Source organism: Aegilops tauschii, chromosome 6, assembly GCF_002575655.3.
Source record: "Aegilops tauschii subsp. strangulata cultivar AL8/78 chromosome 6, Aet v6.0, whole genome shotgun sequence".
NCBI classification, from domain to species: domain Eukaryota; kingdom Viridiplantae; phylum Streptophyta; class Magnoliopsida; order Poales; family Poaceae; genus Aegilops; species Aegilops tauschii.
This window is the reverse complement of record NC_053040.3, coordinates 384,211,635-384,234,055: the sequence shown is the minus strand read 5'-3', so window position 1 is coordinate 384,234,055 and position 22,421 is coordinate 384,211,635. Positions and strand designations below refer to the sequence as shown.

The 22,421-nt window shown below is 49.5% G+C and overlaps 1 pseudogene; it reads right to left on the bottom strand.

Moving 5' to 3' along the window:
- Nucleotides 1-10,756: 10,756 nt before the first annotated feature.
- LOC120967101 (uncharacterized) lies at nucleotides 10,757-21,974 on the bottom strand (annotated as a pseudogene).
- Between the last annotated feature and the right edge of the window lie 447 nt (nucleotides 21,975-22,421).

Here is a 22,421-nt window from a genome sequence, read left to right as displayed (position 1 = left end):
TGCTCCCTCCTCCCCGCGGCTGGCTGTGCTGCCGCGCAGGCCTCACCGCCCCATCGTACTCCCATCGCTGGCCTAGCCATCCCTCTACTCACCCACACCTGTTGTTATTCTCCGGCGACGGCAGACGAACCAGTAAACCCTCATACAGTCGTACTCCCCTCCGCGTGGGAAACAACTGCCGAGTCTTCCCTGCCTCCGTGTCGTTCCCTTCATAGGCCTCGCCGTCGTCCACCGCCCTGGTGCTCTCGGCGCGGCCTGGTCAACGTGGTCAATGACCGACATGCATCTGAAGTGGACTGTACGTGGAGAGGCCGACAGCTGGGTCCACGGCCGGACGCAAGGAAATGCCTCCTTATTACACGCAAAATAATGATTCCTCCACCTGACATCAGGGACCCACCGAAAGGGCCTCTGTATTTCGCGAAAAAAAGTTACCGCCGCTGACAGCTCGGACCCACCAGCTATATCTTCGCATGCAAGGAAGTGCCTCCTTATTACGCACAAAAAAATGAATACTCCCCCTGTTAGCTGGGACCCAGTATAGTGGCAGGCTAACTTGTGGGCCTACTAAGTTGACGAGGACGGAGGGCTTTGTCAACTTAGTCAATATGCACGATTCTAGCTCCAGTGGCCGTACGATGTCCATCCAACGGCCGTAGTGCTTCTTCAACCTCTGGTCTTCTTGCTCCAGCCGCCCAAACCAGCGTCGGTCGTGCCTCGTGCTCCTGCCTCCCGTGGCCGGCTGCGATGCGGCGGAGGCCTCACCGCCCCTACTACTCCCACCGCTGGCGAGGCCATCCCTCTACTCACCCACACCCCCTGTTATTCTGCGGTGACGGCAGCCTCACACCGCAGCGAACCAGTGAACCCTCGTACTCCTCTACGCGTGGGCATCCACTGCCGCGTCTTCCCCGGCTCCGCGTCATCCCCTTCCTAGGCCTCGCCGTCGTCCACCGCCCTGGTGCTCTTGGCGCAGCGTGGTCAATGTGGTCAAGGAACGGCTTCCATCGGACGTGGACTGTACATGGAGAGGCTGACAGCTGGGTCCACGGCCGCAGTAAGGAAGTGCCTCCTTATTACGTGCAAAATAATTATTCCTCCACCTGACAGCGGGGACCCACCGGACGGGCCACCATATTTCACGAAAAAAACGTTTGCCCCTGACTGCTGGGACCCACCAGCTACATTTTCACACGCAAGGAAGTGCGTCCGGGCAAAAAAAATGATTCGCCCCCCTGACAGCTGGGACCCACCAGCTACACCTTCGCAGGCAAGGAAGTGCCTGACAGTCGGGACCCACCTGGTCGAAGCGTACGTAGCGTTGTCATTCTGGTCGCGAACGTGTACGTACATATATACTGGTGGATGTAGAGGCGCGCACGTGTCGTAGTAGAGGCGCGTACGTGTCGTAGTACAGGCGCGCACGTAGCATGTACACGTACGTACAGTGGCCAGGGTGCAAGAAAGAAAATATGGCCACGTATGTGTACATACGGGCGGGGTCTCGAACGCCTACTCGCGCATACGTACGGCCAGGGCTCGTGTACATGGCTGGGTCGGAACGGAGAAACAGCGTCGTCGTCGTGTTCATGGGGAGGCAACGGAATGCGTCGTGTTCATGGGGAGGCAACGGAATGTGTCGTGTTCATGGGGAGGGGTGTGGCGTGCCGCAAAACGGAGGAAACGGACCTCCTACGGTCGAAACGGGGGTCCTGTTGATCGGGAAGAGTGTGGCGTACCGCAAAACGAAGGAAACGGACGTCCTACTGTCGAAACGGGGGTCCTGTTGATCGGGAGGGGTGTGGCGTACCGCAAAACGGACGAAACGGACCTCCTACGGTCGAAACGGGGGTCCTGTTGATCGGGAGGGGTGTGGCGTACCGCAAAACGGACGAAACGGACCTCCTACGGTCGAAACGGGGGTCCTGTTCATCGGGAGGGGTGTGGCGTACCGCAAAACGGGACTCCACGGGATACTGTTCATCTCCACCGTCGACCTCCTCCAGCCTCCACGGGCTACCATCGACCTCCTCCAGCCTCCACGGGCTCGTGTTCATCCAGCCTCCACCGCGCGCTACTCCACCGGCTACTGTTCAACCACCCCTCCACGGGCACCCCTCCACCGTCTACTGTTCATCCAGCCCTCCACACCACGGGGTCCTATTCAACCACCCCTCCACGGGCACCCCTCCACCGTCTACTGTTCATCCAGCCCTCCACCACACCACGGGGTCCTGTTCATCCAGAGGCAACGCCACCGCTCACTGTTCATCCAACCCCCCCCCCCCCCCCCGCAATGCTCACTGTTCATCCCAGAGGCAGCATCGATCGGCTTTAGTTAGCAGCAGTAGCGAAGGAATCGCTCGATCGGGTTCAGTTAACAGCCATCGATCAATCACTCGGGTTTAGTTAGAGCCAACGCCTCGCACACACGCGTGGACGTGTACGAGAGAAATGCGCATCGCTCGGCCCCCGACCTCCCACCGTAACCGGGAACTCCCCGAAATTTTCCTCACCCTCGCTTCTACCACGGTTTTTTCCGTCATGGACGGCCCAAAGAATGTCATGCAGCTGCGTCTCCGGCCTGCCCAGGACGAAAAGCCCATTTTCTGTCATGATTTTTTGTCATAGAAGTAGCAGCCCACCACATCTATGATGATACTGGGTTTTGTCACAATTATCGTCATAGAAGTGTCATATGTATGACAGGGAAAAAATTCGTTCGGCCCAAAATGTCACGGATGTGTCTTTTTTTTGTAGTGTTATTTGCAGGCCAGTATCTCGTTCCGCTGGCGGCCATTCACGCCTACCGGAACCCTACGTCAGCCACAGAGCCAGAGTCGGAACCACAATTTGATCCTCCACGATAGTCTAATTACCAGTGGGATCTGGAGATGATTGCCAACCAGTGGCAATCAGGGGCTTCTTCATCTCAGTACGACCCCGGTTATAACTTTGAATATTCGTCAGGCCATCCGTGGCAATAGACCAACTTAGGCCAAAAGCCTAAGCTTGGGGGAGTATGTATTTCCCACCGACATTACACTTATGTTTACACACTCATGCTAGTTGTCGGTGCTCATACTCTTTCATTGTATTATCCATGCTAGTTTATTTTCTTTTTACGTTGTCTTCTTGTGTGTTTGAAAAACCTTAAGAAAAACCAAAAAATTTAGTTGTAGCTTTTAGCTAGTTTACTTTCTTGTTGTAGTAGTAATAATTAAAAAGAAAACCCAAAAATGTTTCCTGTTCTTCTTTTGCTTGCTGGGAGCTTTCCCGTGTAAATAGTTTTATTTCTTTTCTTTCTTTGGGGGTCGATAGGAGAAGACCATAATGAAATTGTTGAAGTGGCTCTTATATGCATTATTGTTGATTTAACCAAGAGCCCATATTGCCTTGTCTTCTCCTGTTTATTGAATGCTCGCAGATTCCAGCTTAGTCCAATGCACGTGCACTATTATTATTATTCACGTCGTTCGGTCGTGCAAGTGAAAGGCAATTATGACGATATATGATGGACTGACTGAGATGAGAGAAGCTGGTATGAACTCGACCTCTCTTGTTTTTGTATATATGATTAGTTCATCGTTCCTGATTCAGCCTATTATGAATAAACATGTTTGCAATGAAAATTAGAGATTATAGTTGCTTATGCCATGCTTAATTAGCTAGGAGTTTATAATGGTTTACCTTGCGTGCCAACATGCTATTAAAATGGTTGTGATGTGGTATGATGGGGTGGTATCCTCCTTTGAATGATTCAAGTGACTTGACTTGGCACATGTTCACGCATGTAGTTGAAACAAATCAACATAGCCTTCACGATATTTATGTTCATGGTGGATTATATCCTACTCATGCTTGCACCCAAGGTTTATTAATTTTAATGCATGTTCATGACTGTTGTCGCTCTCTAGTTGGTCGCTTCCCAGTCTTTTGCTAGCCTTCACTTGTACTAAGCGGGAATACTGCTTGTGCATCCAATCCCTTAAACCCCAAAGTTATTCCATATGAGTCCACCATGCCTTCCTATATGCGGTATCTACCTGCCGTTCCAAGTAAATTTGTATGTGCCAAACTCCAAACCTTCAAATGAAATTCTGTTTTGTATGCTCCAATAGCTCATGTATCAACTAGGGTTGTCCGTATCTTCCATGTTAGGCGGGTTATTCTCAAGAGGAGTGGACTCCGCTCCTCACTCACGAGAAAATGGCTGGTCACCGGGATGCCCAGTCCCATGCTTTATACAAACCAAATCAAAATAATTGCAAACAAAACTCCCCTAGAACTGTTGTTAGTTGGAGGCACTTGTTGTTTTGAGCAAGCCATGGATTGATGCTTGTTGGTGGAGGGGGAGTATAAACTTTACCATTCTATTTGGGAACCGCCTATAATGTGTGTAGCATGGAAGATATCGCCATCTCTCGGTTGTTATGTTGACAATGAAAGTATGCCGCTCAAAATATTATTTATCTCTGCTTTAAAATCGAGCTCTAGCACCTCTACAAATCCCTGTTTCCCTCTGCGAAGGGCCTATCTATTTACTTTTATGTTGAGTCATCACCCTCTTATTAAAAAGCACCACCTGGAGAGCACCGCTGTCATTTGCATCCATTACTGTTAATTTATATTGGGTATGACTATGACTGGATCTCTTTTACCGTGAATTACAATGTTTAGTCAGTCCTTGATCTTTAATGGTGCTCTGCATTTATGTTTTGCGGTCTCAGAAAGGGCTAGCGAGATACCATCTTGTTATATCATATCATGATTGTTTTGAGAAAGTGTTGTCATCCGAGATTTATTATTATTGCTCGCTAGTTGATTATGCCATTGATATGAGTAAACATGAGACCTAAGTGTTATTGTGTATGGTTAGTTATAATCTTTGCTGAAAACTTGAATGCTGGCTTTACATATTTACAACAACAAGAGCAAACAGAGTTTGTAAAAGTTTTTCTTTATCACTTTCAGTTTATCAACTGAATTGCTTGAGGACAAGCAAAGGTTTAAGCTTGGGGGAGTTGATACGTCTCCGCCATATCTACTTTTCCAAACACTTTTGCCCTTATTTTGGACTCTAACTTGCATGATTTGAATGGAACTAACCCGGACTGACGCTGTTTTCAGCAGAATTGCCATGGTGTTATTTATGTGCAGAAACAAAAGTTCTTGGAATGACCTGAAACTCCACGGAACTTATTTTTGGAAAATATTAAAAATATTGGCGAAAGAATCAAGGCCAGGGGGCCCACCACCTGTCCACGAGGGTAGGGGGCGCGTCTGCCCCCCCCCCCCCCCGGGCGCGCCCCCTGCCTCATGGGCCCCCTGTTGCTCCACCGACCTCAACAACAACTCCATATATTCGTGTTCGGGGAGAAAAAACAGAGAGAAGGATTCATCGCGTTTTACGATACGGAGCCGCTGCCAAGCCCTAAAACCTCTCGGGAGGGCTGGTCTGGAGTCCGTTCGGGGCTCCGGAGAGGGAAATCTGTCGCCGTCGTCATCATCAACCATCCTCCATCACAAATTTCATGATGCTCACCGCCGTGCGTGAGTAATTCCATCGTAGGCTTGCTGGACGGTGATGGGTTGGATGAGATTTATCATGTAATCGAGTTAGATTTGTTAGGGTTTGATCCCTAGTATCCACTATGTTCTGAGATTGATGTTGCTATGACTTTGCTATGCTTAATGCTTGTCACTAGGGCCCGAGTGCCATGATTTCAGATCTGAACCTATTATGTTTTCATGAATATATGTGAGTTCTTTATCCTATCTTGCAAGTCTATAGTCACCTACTATGTGTTATGATCCGGCAACCCCGAAGTGACAATAATCGGGACCACTCCCGGTGATGACCATAGTTTGAGGAGTTCATGTATTCACTATGTGTTAATGCTTTGGTCTGGTACTCTATTAAAAGGAGGCCTTAATATCCCTTAGTTTCCGCTAGGACCCCGCTGCCACGGGAGGGTAGGACAAAAGATGTCATGCAAGTTCTTTTCCATAAGCACGTATGACTATATTCGGAATACATGCCTACATTGCATTGATGAATTGGAGCTAGTTCCGTGTCACCCTATGTTATGACTGTTACATGATGAACCGCATCCGGCATAATTTTCCATCACCGATCCAATCCTACGAGCTTTTCACATATTGTTCTCCGTTTATTTACTTTTCAGTTGCTACTGTTACAATCACTACAAAACCCAAAAATATTACTTTTGCTACCGTTACCGCTACTTCCATATTACTTTGCTACTAAATACTTTGCTGCAGATACTAAGTTATCCAGGTGTGGTTGAATTGACAACTCAGCTGCTAATACTTGAGAATATTCTTTGGCTCCCCTTGTGTCGAATCAATAAATTTTGGTTGAATACTCTACCCTCGAAAACTGTTGCGATCCCCTATACTTGTGGGTTATCAAGATGCTAAAGTCTGTGCGGATTATGATGACAATTGCTACATATTTCAATTATGAGATATAGCAGATGGATGTCAAAAGCTACTTTCCAAAATGGAAATCTTAAAGAGGATGTATATATGATACAACCAGAAGGTTTTGTCAATCCTAAGAATGTCGAAAGTTGTGTAAGCTTCAAAGTTCGATCTATGGTTTGAAGCAAGCATCAAGGAGCTGGAATCAACATTTTTATGGAGTGGATAAAGAGTTTGCATTCATTGAAAATGATGAAGAAGCTTGTGTATACAAGAAGTTTAATGGGAGCTCTGTATCATTTCTAAATCTTATGTGTGGATGACATATTGTTGATTGGAAATGATGTGAAGTTTCTTGGAACAATAAAAGATTCATTGAAAAGTGTGTTTTCGATGAAAGACTTAGGTGAAGCAGCTTATATGTTGGGCATTAAGATCTATAGAGACCGATCAAGACGTCTAATTATGTTAAACCAAAGCACATACATTGACAAGGTTTTAAAGAGGTTTAAACTACAGAATGCTAAGAAAACTTTTTTCTCCCAATGTCACATGGCACAACACTTAGCAAGAATCAAAGTCCTAAGACAATTGATAAGCATGTGCAGATGAGTGGAGTTCCATATGCTTCGGCAATTGGATCCATCATGTATGCTATGATATGTAAAAGACAAGATGTTTCTTATATTCTAAGTGTTAGTAGCAGACACCAAAGTGATCCTAGGATGGCTCACTGTGCAGATGCTAAAATATTAGTAATAAGTACCTCGGGAGAACAAAGGACATGCTTCTTGTCTATGGCGGAGATGAAGAGATCGTTTTACATGGTTACACTGATGCTAGATTCATGATTGATATAGGTGACTATAAACCTCAATAGGGCTATGTTTTCACCCTTAATGGTGGTGCGGTGGGTTGGAAGAGTTTCCAACAAAACACTGGTGTGGATTCTACGTCAGAAGCAAAGTATGATGTTGCTTCAGTAGTGTCGATAGGAGGTATTCTGGATCAAGTAGTTCCTTAAAGAATACCAGGCATACCGAACGCAAATAAAAGTACTCAATATTCACATGGTTTTGAATGTGTCAGAACATATGACAAAGTCTCTGCCACAAGCAAAACACCAGGATAGCCATTGGTGTAAAGTAAGCTATGTAACTAGTCTATTGACTCTAGTGCAAGTGGAAGTCTGTTGAAAATATGCCCTAGAGGCAATAATATTGTATTGTTATATTTCCATGTTTATAATTAAAAGTTTGTATTCTATGCTATAACTGTTATGATCCTGAAATATGTGAATCAGTGAAAAACTCACATGCACGTGTGGAATGATAAACGGTAAAACTAGGTTCTTAGTCTAGCCTCTAGGACTTTCTCAAGTGTTTATAGTGATCATGTTTTTCGGATCTTAGGATATCGTTAAGTATAAAAATAGTCCTAAAACAACATTGAGAATATGACATTAGAAGAATGATCATAATGAATTGACCAAACTTGTCTGTTATACTTTGAGATGCAATCATCACAAGTCAATTGTTATAACACAGAGAGTTAACATATGTTTTAGTTCCTTAAACAATGAGAGTACGTAGTCACTTCTTACTGTACGATAAGCTTTGTAGTTTCTCAAACGTCATCTGCAACACGGTGATCATAGCGCAACTTACATGTTCATAGGAAAGTTTGACAAGGGGCTAGATAGCGCAAGAGTGGGATTTGCTCCACCGACGATGGAGAGATATTAGGGCCCTCTTGATTTGACGGCATTCATCATCCTCTGGCCAGACACATGTGACTATGTCACGGGCATGCGGAGCATGTCAACGAGAAAGAAGAACAAAACCGGCAACAAGGAGATAAGTATAGTGAGCGTGAGAATGAATCAAGAGGATACCGATTCATCTCACCTCAGGTTTTGTAAAGTATCGCGAAGCAAAGGGAAATGGAATAAACACATGATAACCAAAGGTTCACTTGAATGTGATTCATGTACAAATAGGGATTGATATGGATGTCCACGGTTTCGCTATCGGTCATTGAACGAATGGGGTTTTGTTCATGTCTCTGTTTTATCGGACCTATAGGGTCACAAGTTTCACATAATCACGACCTGATGAGTGTTAGTAGGATAGGAGTAATGAGAAATTATTTATCAATTTTTTTATGAATATTTGAAATAGTTTCAAGAGGAACCAGAAGCATTTCAGGGTTAACGAAAGGGTTTTTGGGTTTACCAGGTAATACAGATAAATAATATATAAGTAAAATGTTTTTGGAGATGTTAAATTAATAATAAAAGTCTCTAATAATAGTTGGGAGGCTTTTATATTTAATTAAACATCAACAGGCCTTAAAAGGTCAAGTGGTGGAAAGGATATTGGGCCACAAGGTCCCAATAGCGGAGGCGTCCCCTTTTCTTCAAGGAGAAGGAAGGGGGAGGCCGAATTGGAGGGGGACTCCCCCTTCTCTTGGCCGACGCAAGGGGGAACCTTCTCCCCTTTGTGGTGCCCTCCCTCTCCCGTCCAACCTATATATACTAGAGGTTTTGGCCTTTGAGAGACACAAGTTTTAGAGCCTCCTCTTGTTCTTTAGTGCTAGTTCTAGTAGATCCAGTTAGAGCAAGATCTAATCCTCTCTAGTCCTCATAATTCGAATCCCAGTCTGTTTCTAATCTCCTCCCTCTGATTCTTCGGCGGTGATTAGCTCTGGACGGCGAAGCACTTCCGGATCGTGAAGATTGTACGTTTCTAAATTGTGGAGAGGTCGTGTCTTCGGTCTTCCCTTTGAGGGATCGTTCACTGACGGCTCGAGGGATCGTTCGTCGATAGATCGAGGGACTTCAAGTACAATCTACACTGACTCTTCTTCTTCTGCAACTTAGAGTTGGTAAAGATCCGATTCAAACCACATCTTCATAGTGCTCCTGGTTGATCGGACGGAGATTTTTTTGTTTTCTACTATGTTTCCCAACACACCACACCAACGATTCTTCGATGCACACCCAGGACTAGCACAACTAAGGAATCGAGTAATGAACTACAAAATAGGCTTATGATACTTCAAAAGGCTATTCGCTCATGTAGAATATGACATCGCGATGATTCACATCTTTTGAAAATTGATGATTATCATTGTGATACTCTTATTGTTGGCAAGTTGGCCCGAAATACTAATCACATTATAATAGTTCATTACGCTATTCCTTAGTTGTGTGAAAATCATTGCCTATTAGCTAATGCGTTGGTACTTCTAATCATTTTTAACATGTTAAGTATGATCATACAAATGCATTGGCAAGTTGGCCCTAAATCCTAACCATACTTAGCTTGTCAAAAATGTATTTTGAGACTTCTAATCATTTTTCACAAGGTAAGTACGGCTGCACAAATCATTGATGACCTGATGTGTATATATAACGAATCACAATCAAAAGAACTATGATAGTGTAAATTACCTTGGGAAAAGAACATGCTTTCTCTCGACTCGCCTCTGCAAATTGTCAGCAATAGTACATAACATAAAAAAAATAAGATTCAAGGGCATAAGTGGTTAATATTGCTACATATGCAATATAGGATATAGAAAAGTTACAAGATATGTCAAGGTAGAAACCTAGCACATGTACAGTTAGTTTTTTCAGATTCGTTCGTATAATCCTTGAGAACTTGAGGGCCATACTCCAGTATCTACTTAAATATAATTTCTTTGGTGTCTTCTTTGATAAAACTTGTTAGTTCAAACTCAAAATCAATTTTGAAATTAATTAGCATCATGCTTCTCTCTCCACTTCCCGTGAGACCCTTAACAAGGAAATAAAGATGAAGATAATAGTAGTTGTAGGTACCTACTATATATTATAAGGCCAACTCCACCGCGCGACCCCAAACGGACGTCCGCTTTGCCCGGATTTTGTCCGTTTGGGTAGGGCGATGGGGTCATGTCCGGGCCTGTCCTGGGATGCGGTGGCCGTACACCCAGCACGCGGCCGCATCCTTTGGCCCCATCCTGTCCGCCTTCATTTGAAAGCAACAACGTTCAAAATACCAAGCTCTGGTTCAGGCCAGCGACCCTAGTTCACGCCGGCAACAGAGTCAGCGGCCTACACGTCCTCGCCGGCAACACAGCCAGCGGCCGGCAACACAGCCAGCCTCTAAAATGAATAGTTTTGTTCGCCGGCAACACAGCCAGCGGCCGGCAACACAGCCAGCCTCCAAAATGAATGAGTTTCTCGCCGGCACACAGCCAGCGGCCCAGCGGGCGGCATCCATGCCAGCCTCCAAAAAAGAACGGCCACGGCCGATCGGACGACCTAGTTCAGGCCGTCGGTGTCGAACATCTCCTTCTGCCTGGCCTCGAACCAGCTCCTCGTCTTCTCGCTCATCTTGGTCAAGTCCACGCTCATTATCACAAGGGCCACCTCCTTTGCTTTGGTTGCGGCATTGGTGGCCTCGATGTCGAGCTGCCTCTGCCTGGCCGAGACATTGGTGGCCTCGATGTCGAGCTGCCTTTGCCGGGACGCCTCCTCCATGTCGATCTTCCTCTTCTTGGCCGCCTCCTCCATCTCAAGCTTCTTCCTTTGAAGCTCTAGGTATTGCTTCATTTGCTCGTCTTTGCTTTGCCGCTTCTTCTCGTCCCTCATATCCTTTTGAGACATCATGCCATGCGAAGTCTCATGCAAGGCCATGGATGAGGCATCACGTATGTCGTCCACCTTGGAGTTGGTCTTTCCCCTCGGCCTCTTCAACGCCTCGCCATCTCCACCTCCGGCCAACTTGGCCGTCTTCTTGCCTCTCTTCCTTTGAAGTTCACGGTATTGATCCTTGAACTTAGGCAATTGTTCATGATCATCCAACAATGCGTAAGTGAATGGCTTGTCATTGTGCCCGGCCTTGAATGCTTCCAAAGATTGAAATGCCTACATCACATGATCAACAAAAATTGAACATGCAAACATATACAAGGCCGAAGTCTCATGGCCGTAGCAAGGAAAGAACTAGGATGAGGGAGAGCATACCATGTCCCCAACGCCGAGACCACTCACGGGTCGTGCTTCAACGCTCCCAAGTGCGGCGCAATACTTGTTGCACTCTTGTTGGATGAACAACCACCTCTTTTGAATCGAGGTGATGCCACGGTTTCTCGTAATTTGGTAGGGCTCAAACATCTTCCTTTCATGGAATGTTTTGTGGACTCTCATCCAAAAAACAAGGCCCTTTTGTTGCGCGCCGGTCCTCGGATCTTGGCTAATCTGCATCCAACATTGGCAAATCAACTTGTCCTCCTCTTGTGTATATGAACCCGTGTGAATGCTCTTCCTCCTCTTTTATGCTTCCGCTCTTTGGGTGAGCTCGTCGATGAACAATGGCTTGCCACCAATATCAATGTCATTGCCTTCTTCTTCATCACCATCACCTTCGCAATAGATGTCATCGTCTTCATGCCACGAGTCACCATGGTCGTAGTCAGCACGGTCGTCGGCCTCTTCATCGGGAACGTACTGGGCGCGGCCATCCTGACTTTGGGTCTCGTCGGGATCATAGGCACGGCCATACCCACCCTCGTAGATCACATCCTCCATGAACTGGTTGTAGAAGGGGTCGTCGACCGGTGGCGTTGGTGTTGGCATTCCGTCGAGCAGGACGCGGGGGGGGGGGGGGGGGCATGGTGCCCGTGAATGTTGGTCGTGCTTGCTTTCTTTGCATCTCGACGGACGGCCGACCGCCGCTGTTGGACCCCGGCGTGACGTTGAGGTCGATGACGGCCGAGGGGCGCGGGGTGGACGATGCGATCACGCCAACGTCCGGCAACCCCGAGAAATGGGTCTGGCCGTCGTCCCTTGGCGGGAGAAATCCGGGCGACATAGGCATGGTCCGCGACGTCGGCGACTGGCAGTGCGGAGGCCTGGCGACCGACGAGCCTGTGCTCGCCGGGCCGACGGCCGCTGCAGAGAAACCGGCCGGACGGCAAATGCCAAGCATGAGGAGGGCATGCGCTTTGTTGACGGTGTCCTCCTTCTCGTCCACCTCGGCCTTGCGCCGTGCGGCCTCCATCGCATCGCGCTCGGCAGCGAACTTGGCCGCGGCGGCATTGCCCTTGACGACCGCCCTCCGGCTCCTCCTCTTCGTCGATCCCTTGTCCAACTTGGCGAGCTCCTCCGGCGTGCACTCCAACCGCGACTTCCTTGGCGCCTTGGCCTTCTTCTTGACCTTTCCGGGCGGTCGACGGCCAGGCCGCCGGAATTCGGCTGGGCGTCGGCTATGATGGGGAAGGGAGGGAGGGGGCAGCGGGACGTGGGAGGGTTTTGGGGGGGGGGGGGGGGGATGGTGCCAAATGGGGCGCGAGGGGGTTTTGCTTTGTGCCACAGACAGGCGGGCAAGGGGAGGACAAGCGCGCGCGTCCCGCCCGTCCGCGCGCTGTCCGTTTCACCCCAAAAGCGGCGCAAACTTGGTCCAGGGATGGGTCGAAAGCGGACAGAAAACGGACGAAACTCCATTTACTCCCGCGCGTTGGGCCGTGTGGTTCGTCGGTTTTACCCCAAACGGACGCACCCGGACAGGATAGGGTCGCGCGGTGGAGTTGGCCTAAGTATTAGAAACTTGAACCTTGTACGTACATATCGTTTTGGTGCCTCCTTCCAGCCCCTCCCTGGTCGAATTGTCAAACAACATACATTGTTGGTCAGCAAAAAGCCATAAAAGCTCCACAAAGTAATTGGACGCTTCAAATCATAAATTAGTTTTTCACTGGTCTACCTCAGGTTTGGTAGCCTCTCATAGGATTGGAATATTGTACCTACAATTTTGGCGACATGGTCGTCTAAAAGAATGTTCCGATCCTCATATTATTCTTGAATAAATCATGTATGATCCCTTCATGCAAGAACTGGATGCCCTCGGCGACACCGATGGCGAACGATAGTCTCTTCCCCCAGGTAAACTTTTGTCCTTCGGTTCCTTCTGGTAAAGAATAGTTCAAACAAGAAACATGACATTCAGCCATTGGAATGCCAAAGCAAGCGAAAGAATGGACGGGATAAGAACCGACAACTTACATGAAATCCTGCTCCTCAAGTTCCCATTTTGCATGTACTCGAAGATGAGGTAGATTTGGGTTACGGTGGAATCGTCGAAATCATATTCAAAACAGTACCCTAGAACGCTGACCAAGTGCCAGTGCCTGACCCTAGATACTGTTTCGATGTGGCGGTTGAAGCTTTGGGAGCTCTGGTTCCTCTTAATCTTTAGGCTTATAATTGTTATTGGGGGCACCATTGTTGGCCGGAATAAGCCGCGGCGCCAGTGTCGGATGCGTCGGGCGCGTGTATGGACGCGCGCCGGGCGTGTCAGGCGCGGCGGGACCGCAGTGTAGGCGTGTGTGGTCGGGCTCGTCGGGCGCGACGGATTCGCGCGGGACGTGCGGGACGCACTGGTGCAGTCCGGCTCGTCGGGCACGACGGATTCGCGCGGGACGTGCGGGACGCACTGGTGCAGTCCGGCTCGTCGGGCACGACGGATTCGCGCGGGACTTACGGGACGCACTGGTGTAGTCGGGCTCGTCGAGCGCGTCGGATGCGTGCGGAACGTGCGGGACACAGCGGCGGCGTGGCGTATGTGTGTGTAGCGTGTGGGTACACTCGAGTCTGGCACGTAGAGCAAGGCGTTGGCAAGCGTGCCGGCCAAGTTTGCTTGATGCATGCAAGTAGTTAGTTGGAGCACATCACATGCTCGGCCCGGTCATTGCGGTTGAGGATTGAGGAGATGATGTGTGGGTGCTATACGTGCATGCATGTAGGAGTAAGTTGCTGGTACTTAGCTAGTTAGTGGCCGGCGGGCGTGGGTGCATGATGGTTTAGTTAGTTGGCTTAGTGGCCGGATGACCCATGCGTGTGCGTGCGTGAGGCAAATGCCTGTTGTGTGTCCAGCTATATAAGTCATGTACTGGTGTTGAAAAGAGTTGGTGTTCTTGGAAGAAAAACGGGGCTGTGTGTACGGCCGGATGAAACTTCAGTGTGCCCTGTTCCTTCTTCTACCTCTAGTCCTGAGTGAGCGAGGGAGAGAGCGGCAATAACAACCATTGCTTAGCTTCCCTAGATACATCTGGCATAAGAAAAGGCGAGAGACGCTTCAAGTTATATAATGAACTCATGGTCATGGGCATAACTATAACAAAGTCATGGTAAATTGTAGGCATCACTTGCCCCAATTGTGAACAGACCGAAGAATAATCAATGAAGATTTCATGAATCACTTGCCCCAGTTGTGATCAGACTGAAGAAAAATCAGCGGAGAGATCGACGAAGCTGTACCTCGCCATAAGAATCTTGCCCGAGCAGGCAAGAGTTTGTGAAGCTGTTCGTCACTACCTCGAGCTTGACCAAATATTATTATATTTAATTCTCACGCAGTGAACAAACAATTTCAGTCATCCATCGCAAATAAGATATATGAGAGCTTAATATTTTCCCAGTGAAAAAATCAGATTGTCAAGTAAAAAATCATAGCATCTTAGAACTCTAAACTACTACTATGAGGTAGATTTTTCCATATGGTAATGAAGTGTAACATTCGCAAAATGATAATAGACACATTTCAACCAACCTACACATTTAAAATTAGTGAATAAACCAAGCAAAACAGATCAATTTGATATGAAACTACTGTACTGCAGAGAAGTAAACGTGCTTCTCTGAATTCCATGGTTGAAATATAGAGGTAGAACCTCTTAACAAAAATAACTTTTAGCAGACTAAATGCATGATTCAAAAATAGTGGAATCTGAGATGAAGCTATTGCAATGCACATAAGTTTTTAGGCTTCTTTAAATTCTGGTTGCACGTACAAAAATGTGCAACAGACTTTAGCACTCACGGAGAACTATCACGGATACCATAATAGGCATCTCACCCAAAAAAAATGGTCATCTCACGTGAATTGGCACATCCGCACATTTATGGGGAAGCAGCACAACGGGGTACATGCTCTATACAGGGTCTGGCCGTGATAACCTAGTATTTCTCCTAGGCTATGTATTTGGATTTAAGGGGCAGCAACACAACATCTAGTTAACTACCCTTGGAGGTCCGCCCACACCTAATGCTTCTCGGCATGGCACCCTTGTGCTGGTGTGTGGTTGCCTTCCACGACATCCTCCATTTAGGGCAGCACGAATGGTGCGCGAGTGGGACGGTGAGCGGGCACTGGACTGTGATCAGCATGACGACGGCGAGGATGCCCGATAGGCACATGTGTCACGGAGGGTGAGTGAGGGAGTCATGGACTAAGGGGTCCTCAGGGCGTCGGCCCATCGAATATGGGCCGGACTGGTGAAGCTGCATAACGACAGAAGATCTATGAAGCCGTGGTGTGCCCTCCAAGTCAAGGATAGGCAGGATCTCTTTACCTCTTATTGTAATCTATCTCCGGTAACCCTAACCCTACCGGTGTCTATATAAACCGAGGGTTGTAGTCTTTAGAGGGCGAGCTACATCAATCACCTCATCACCTTAGGGTTTAGCTCATGCTGATCTCGAGGTAGATCTACTCTGTAATCTTACTATACATCCAATACAATTAAGCAGGACGTAGGGTATTACCTCTTCGAGAGGGCCCGAACCTGGGTAAACACCGTGTTCATCGTCCCTGATTCCCCATCGATCCCAGATCCACAGCTCGGGACCCCTACCCCGAGGTCTGCCGGTTTTGACACCGACATTGGTGCTTTCATTGAGAGTTCCACTGTGGGGTCGCCCAAAGGATCGATGCCTCGCCTGATCGTAGGAGAAGGCATCGAATCTGGGGACTTCTTTGTCCCCGGTCAACTCTTCACGTTCGGCAGCATCGTGCTGCACGCCGACCCGACTGGTCGTTTGGATCAGATCGACAACTTCGCTCCTGAACATCGAATTCGATTCGGTAATCCGGAATACGTTGCAGACACGCGGGGCAATCTGGTCTTCGCGGATTCACTGCCCCCTTCCGCACCCTCGTAGGCCTCGCCATGCCTGCTTTGGAGTCCCCCTCCGATCTGATCTACTGATTGGCCCCAGCCCTCTGATCAGCTTAGAGCCAGGAAGGCTCCGCTTCAAGTGGGGGCCAAAATCCACCTTCGGTCGGATCCATCATGTCTTCGGAGGGCCTATCCTTAGCCTTCGAGGCAGAATCAGGAGGCAGAAGCCAAGAGCCAATCTTGACCGGACATTTCCATCACAACGCTCCTCTAGCCTTGAGCCCTTAAGACAAACCGGCAACTGATGGCCAGGGGTCACCCCCGGCCTGAAGCGTCTTGATCCCGAATCCCGGCATGGAAACTACACGCGAAAACCAAGGCCCATCCTTAGTATCCAGGGACAATCCAGACCCCCTCAAGGATCCAGCACCATACCCCGAGCTTAGCTTGGCCTGTGGAAACCAAGGACCGGCCAGGGCACAGACTGCCCCCCACCCCGTTACGACGGAATTTAGCCTAGAGCCCTCGAATTCGGCGACCCTCGCTTTGTTAAACGAGACACTGGACCGAATCTAGAAAATGACCATCCAGGAGGACTTGCCTTCAGCCCACAATCATCAACCCTTCGGGGCGTACCATAGGGAATTTTACGTCCCACCCACCACCCATTTGGTAGCCACTGTCGAAGATTTAACCGACATGCTAGATTATAATTAGGAAAACGTCGAATACATGGACAAGGATAGCGGAGCCACGGCTAGTACCAGTATCCCCCCCCCCCCCCCGGTCACCGGCCGCTGGTCGGCCACGTCCACCTATGATATTTACATGGTGGACACCCCCAAGGACGGTGATGACACTCCCAATCAGGACAGAAACAAGCCCGGAGATGAGCTGCCCAAACGCCGAAGACAACACCGTCGATCAAAGCCACATCGAAGCCACGCGAGCAACATGGACTCTGCGGAGGACGGCACCATGAATAATACGGATGACCTCGCCGAAGCCGCAGCCAACGAACATCAACAGGATGACCCCGTGGGGCAGGAGGACCCGTTAAATCCAGAAAACGCCGATGACTCCGAAGACAGCAACTACCTCCCACCCTCTGAAGAGGAGGCCAGTCTCGGGGATGACGATTTCATCGTCCCTGAAGACCCGCTAGAGCAGGAATGGTTCAAACAGAGGCTTCTAGCCACCGCCCGCAGCCTGAAGAAACAAAAAACGCAGAATCAAGGCCAAACAAGACACCCTCAACGATCGATGGACCAAAGTCCTAGCTGCCGAAGAAGGGTACGTCCGCGAACAGCCAACCAAAAGTTATCCCAAGCGAAGATTGCTGCCGCAATTCGACGACGAGGCCATAGAGCCAACACGTCCGACATACACACACGCCAAACAGCCGGACCGCCCCCTAGAGGGAGGGACAGAGAAGCTGACGAGGCCGAGCACCCCGCCGCCCCACCTCGCCGTTACGGCAAGGATCAAGTGTGGCCCGCCTACGAATACGACCTCCGCCATGACCTAGACGCTCGAGGAGGCCGTACCAGGTCCATCAACGGACCCAGAGAAGACCCCCCACTCACCGGGAAGGATATTACGATTGGCTGAATTGAAACGATAGAGTTCGGGAGCAGCATCAGACTCGGATGGCCGAAGACCTCCGACGTGGTGTAGCCTGAGTTCGGGGCGCCGCACACCCCCTGTGCTTCACAGAGAAGGTAATGCAACACCAATTCTCAGAAGGCTTCAAGCCTGTGAACATCAAACCATATGATGGAACCACAGACCCGTCCATATGGATAGAGGATTTCCTCCTCCACATTCACATGGCACGAGGAGATGACCTCCATGCCATCAAATATCTGCCACTAAAGCTTAAAGGACCAGCTCGACACTGGTTGAACAGCCTTCCCGAAGATTCTATAGGCTGTTGGGAAGAGTTTGAGGACGCTTTTCAAGCGAACTTTTAGGGCACCTGTGTCCGGCCTCCATACACTGATGACCTAAATCGCATCACACAACAGCCCGGAGAATCTACTCGACAATTTTGGAACCAATCCTGACCAAGAAGAACCAGACTGTCGACTGCCCGGATGCCGAAGCCTTGGCCGCTTTCAAGCATAATGTCAAGAACGAATGGCTCGTAAGGCAGCTCGGCCAGGACAAACCAAGAACTATGGCAGCCCTTACTTCTCTCATGACCCGCTTTTGCGCGGGCGAAGACAGTTGGCTCGCTCGTAAAAACACCAACCCCGACACACCCGGTATCTCCGAGGTTCGGGACGGAACTGGAAAGCCGCGACGCAGCAAGAGTAAATGTCGCCACAATGACAGTGAGGGCGAGGATACGGCAGTAAATGTCGGACTCCGAAATACAAAGTTCGGACCACGAACGAAGGCCCCTAAGGGCAACGGCGATGACCCATCCAGACTAGACACAATTCTGGACAGGACTTGCCAGATCCACGGCACATCGGAGAAGCCCGCCAACCACTCCAACCATAATTGTTGGGTGATTAAACAGGCCGGCAAGCTCACAGCCGAAGACTCGGGCAAAAGCCCACGAAGCAAGGACGATGATGAGCCCTGCAGGCCGAATAGTGGAGGCCAGAAACCCTTCCCTTCCGAGGTTAAGACGGTGAACATGATCTATGCAGCCCACATATCGAAGAAGGAGAGGAGGCGAGCGCTGCGAGACGTATATGTCGTCGAGCCCGTAGCGCCAAAGTTCAATCCATGGTCAGCCTGCCCGATCACTTTCAATCGCAGGGACCACCCGACCGGCATACACCATGGAGGGTCCGCAGCATTAGTGCTCGACCCCATCATCGATGGATTCCACCTCACTACAGTCCTAATGGACGGGGGTAGTAGCCTCAATCTGATATACAAAGACACAGGGAGGAAAATGGGGATCAATCCGTAAGGATCAAACCCAGTAACACCACCTTCAAGGAGATCATTCCAGGAGTGGAGGCCCGCTGCACAGGCACTACGACGCTTGAATTAGTGTTCGGCTCTCCGGACAACTTTCAAAGCGAGGACTTGATCTCCGACATTGCACCCTTTCGCAGCGGCTATCACGCCCTCCTCGGCCGAACGGCGTTTGCTAAATTCAATGTCGTTCCGCATTTCGCGTACCTCAAGTTGAAGATGCCCGGTCCTTCGGGCGTCATAACTATCAATGGCAGCACAAAACGCCCACTTTGGACTGAAGAGCACACTGCGACCCTATCGGCCGAAGACAAAACTGACCCGTATGGCTCCCAATACGGGCCCGCCGTAAAGGCTGGCGACAATAGTAAGCGGCTCCGAACCCGTTCCCCGTCATGGGGACCCGCATGCGTTCGTCGCAAATAGGGATGTGTGCCCCACGGCACGCCCAAAATCTTCGCGCTCCACGTGCCTCGCCGGCACAATTTCACACTCAAAATACCATGGGCAGCCGTGAGGCCTATATCAATAGACCTGAAACATGTGTTCTGCTAACCCGAACTTCGGAATTACCTTGTCCTCGGACGATCCGGGGGCCACTTAAGGACATCCACCCCCCCCCCTCTAGCATAAACCTTCATCGACAGGACCCCCGCCCCTGAAGGTTTCATCGAAGGTCCCAACCCCCACCTCTCAGAAGTAAAGGCGCAAACGTGCAACAGGGCATAGTTGAGGCTTTGACTCGCGCATCAAGCCCCTGCGTAAACCTTTACTCTGTAAAACCTTTTTTATTTCTTTTACAAATAGTGCCTTGGCAGTTCGAATTGTACGGTTAGACGTCTCGAGCCTATGAGAAATAATAAAAAACGCCCTTTATGGTGTTCGGATATCCGCATTTTGCGATTGTCTCGTTCCTTTCCGATTCTCCTCTCACTCTCCGAACAGCCCGGCATAAAAACACGACCAGTTAACTAACCAAGAGCTCGATTTTCACATCAGTTCCATGTCCCAAAGTCCGACACTGCTTTCCGCTGAGTGTTCGGCGTCTCGGATATTGCACTATATGCATCAGTTCCGAACTATGTCTTCGGTCAATAGTTGGGTTGCCCAGCTCCTGTGCTTGCACCTTACGTTCCGCATGTTCAGCTAAGAGGGCAAAGGGAGAACCCCTGCGATTGTACTTTTGGCTTGCCCGATCAACTACCTCAGGAGGAAAAGCCGAAAACTGACCGTCATAGTAAGCGCGAACTGGTCAAGATGACGAGGTTTGACTCTAAAAATCGTTGGCGATTTCGCCGTGTCACATGAAGGGTTCGTTTTAACACAAACCATGCAATCTGAAAGGGTTGGTATTGACCCCCCAGTACATCACAAAACTCTGGGGGCTAGTCCGTAGCCCCCGCCGTCAAGCTCCTAAGGCTAAGTGAAAGCAATAAAACTGAATAGTCCAATTGCCTAGTTTCGCTCACGCACTACCGCCTCCAGGTACCAAGACGTTGGCTAAGGGTAACAGTGCAGAGACAAAACACCCCTCGTGATATTCACATGGGGGCTGAAGCCGACGACTGGTAGCTTTGAGAATAAACATACGGCCACACATGAATCAAACTTAAATCATGACAGGACAAAATAAGTCAGATGGACGCATCATAAAGCATAGGGTCCAATTGATAAAACTTAACACAGATATTCAAGCATTACATCTTTCGAACATTGGCCCTCTATCGCCCGCACGCCATTCATCGCCTATGCAAAGTATTGCTCAGGGCAGCGATGCTCCTTTCCCTTGGGCGGAGGACCAGTGGCCATGTCCATCGGATTAATCTTCGGCCAATGCACCATGGTCTTCGCGAACACAAGCCTCGCCCCCTCAAGGCACGCTGAGCGCTTCATGGCGTCAATCCGAAGCGGCGCCTCCCGCAACCTCTACACAAGGCCAAAGTAGGTGTCCGGAATTGGCTTGGCGGGCCAGAAATTGACACATAGGTCCTTCACGGCCAGCTCGGACATCCGATGCATCTCCATCAGGTACTTCATTTGGTTGCTGAGGAGGGGAGGATGCTCGGAAGTCAGAAACTGTGACCAGAAGAGCCGCAGCAGGGAGTCCTCCTCGCGAGTGGGATAGTGCTCTGCTGCGGCCGCTGCACTCCTCGGAAGGTTGGCGAAGACGCCAGCGGAGTGCCAGACTCGCGTCAGCAAGGCGAACCTGTTGCCTTCGAACACACTCTGCACTTCTTGGCAGCATCCTTGAGCTCCACCTGCACCTAGACCACTCGAGACTCATGCTTTTTGCTGGAAAGCTTGGCTTCCTCAAGCTCGGCCACCGCCTTTTCGGCGGCCAATTTCTTGGCGGCCGCCTCATCCTCGGCTTTCTTTAGGGCCTCTTTCAAGCCCTCAACCTCAACGGAGGCAGCTAAAATATCCGCACATTAAATGATCAGCACACAGTTCGGTGTATATGTACCCGACAATGAGCGATCGCACACATTAACGAAAAGCTTACCTTGCACCTCGTCAAGCCGTTTGTTGACAAGTTCAAGCTCCTCGTTGGAACGCTCGAGCTTCTGGTCCTTCTCCTTTAGCGCCGCGGCATTAGCAGCCGCAGCCAAGGAAGATGCATGCGTCAGCAAAAAGTACGTCGACATTATCGATCGCCTACAGAGTTTGATCCTGTGCAAGGTTCTCCGAAGTCTTTGCAGAGTCCCAGTGGCTGCTGTGTTCACGGCCTATTCAAACTAAAGATTACAACCACTTTACAGGATAAGAGCATTACTTGACTTAAATCAAAGCCTGTTAGCAGGCCTTGAACAGCGTCGTTCAGCCCGGAATGAATGGACCGAACACCCTGTATAACCGCACCATAAGAGTGCGATGCTCGTCGACGACGGCAGAGTTGCTCACCAACTCCGCTAGCGCGTTCGGCCAGCCCACCGCCGCCCGAATAGAGGTGTTTGGCGCGGGCGTCGGGACCTCAGCACCTTCCCCACCGGAAGGAGGAATTGGCTCCCTCGAGGGCCTCATGGGCTCGGAAGCCGGATGCTGTAGGGGTTTGGATGATTCTGTTGGGGATCGTAGCAGAATTTTAAAATTTC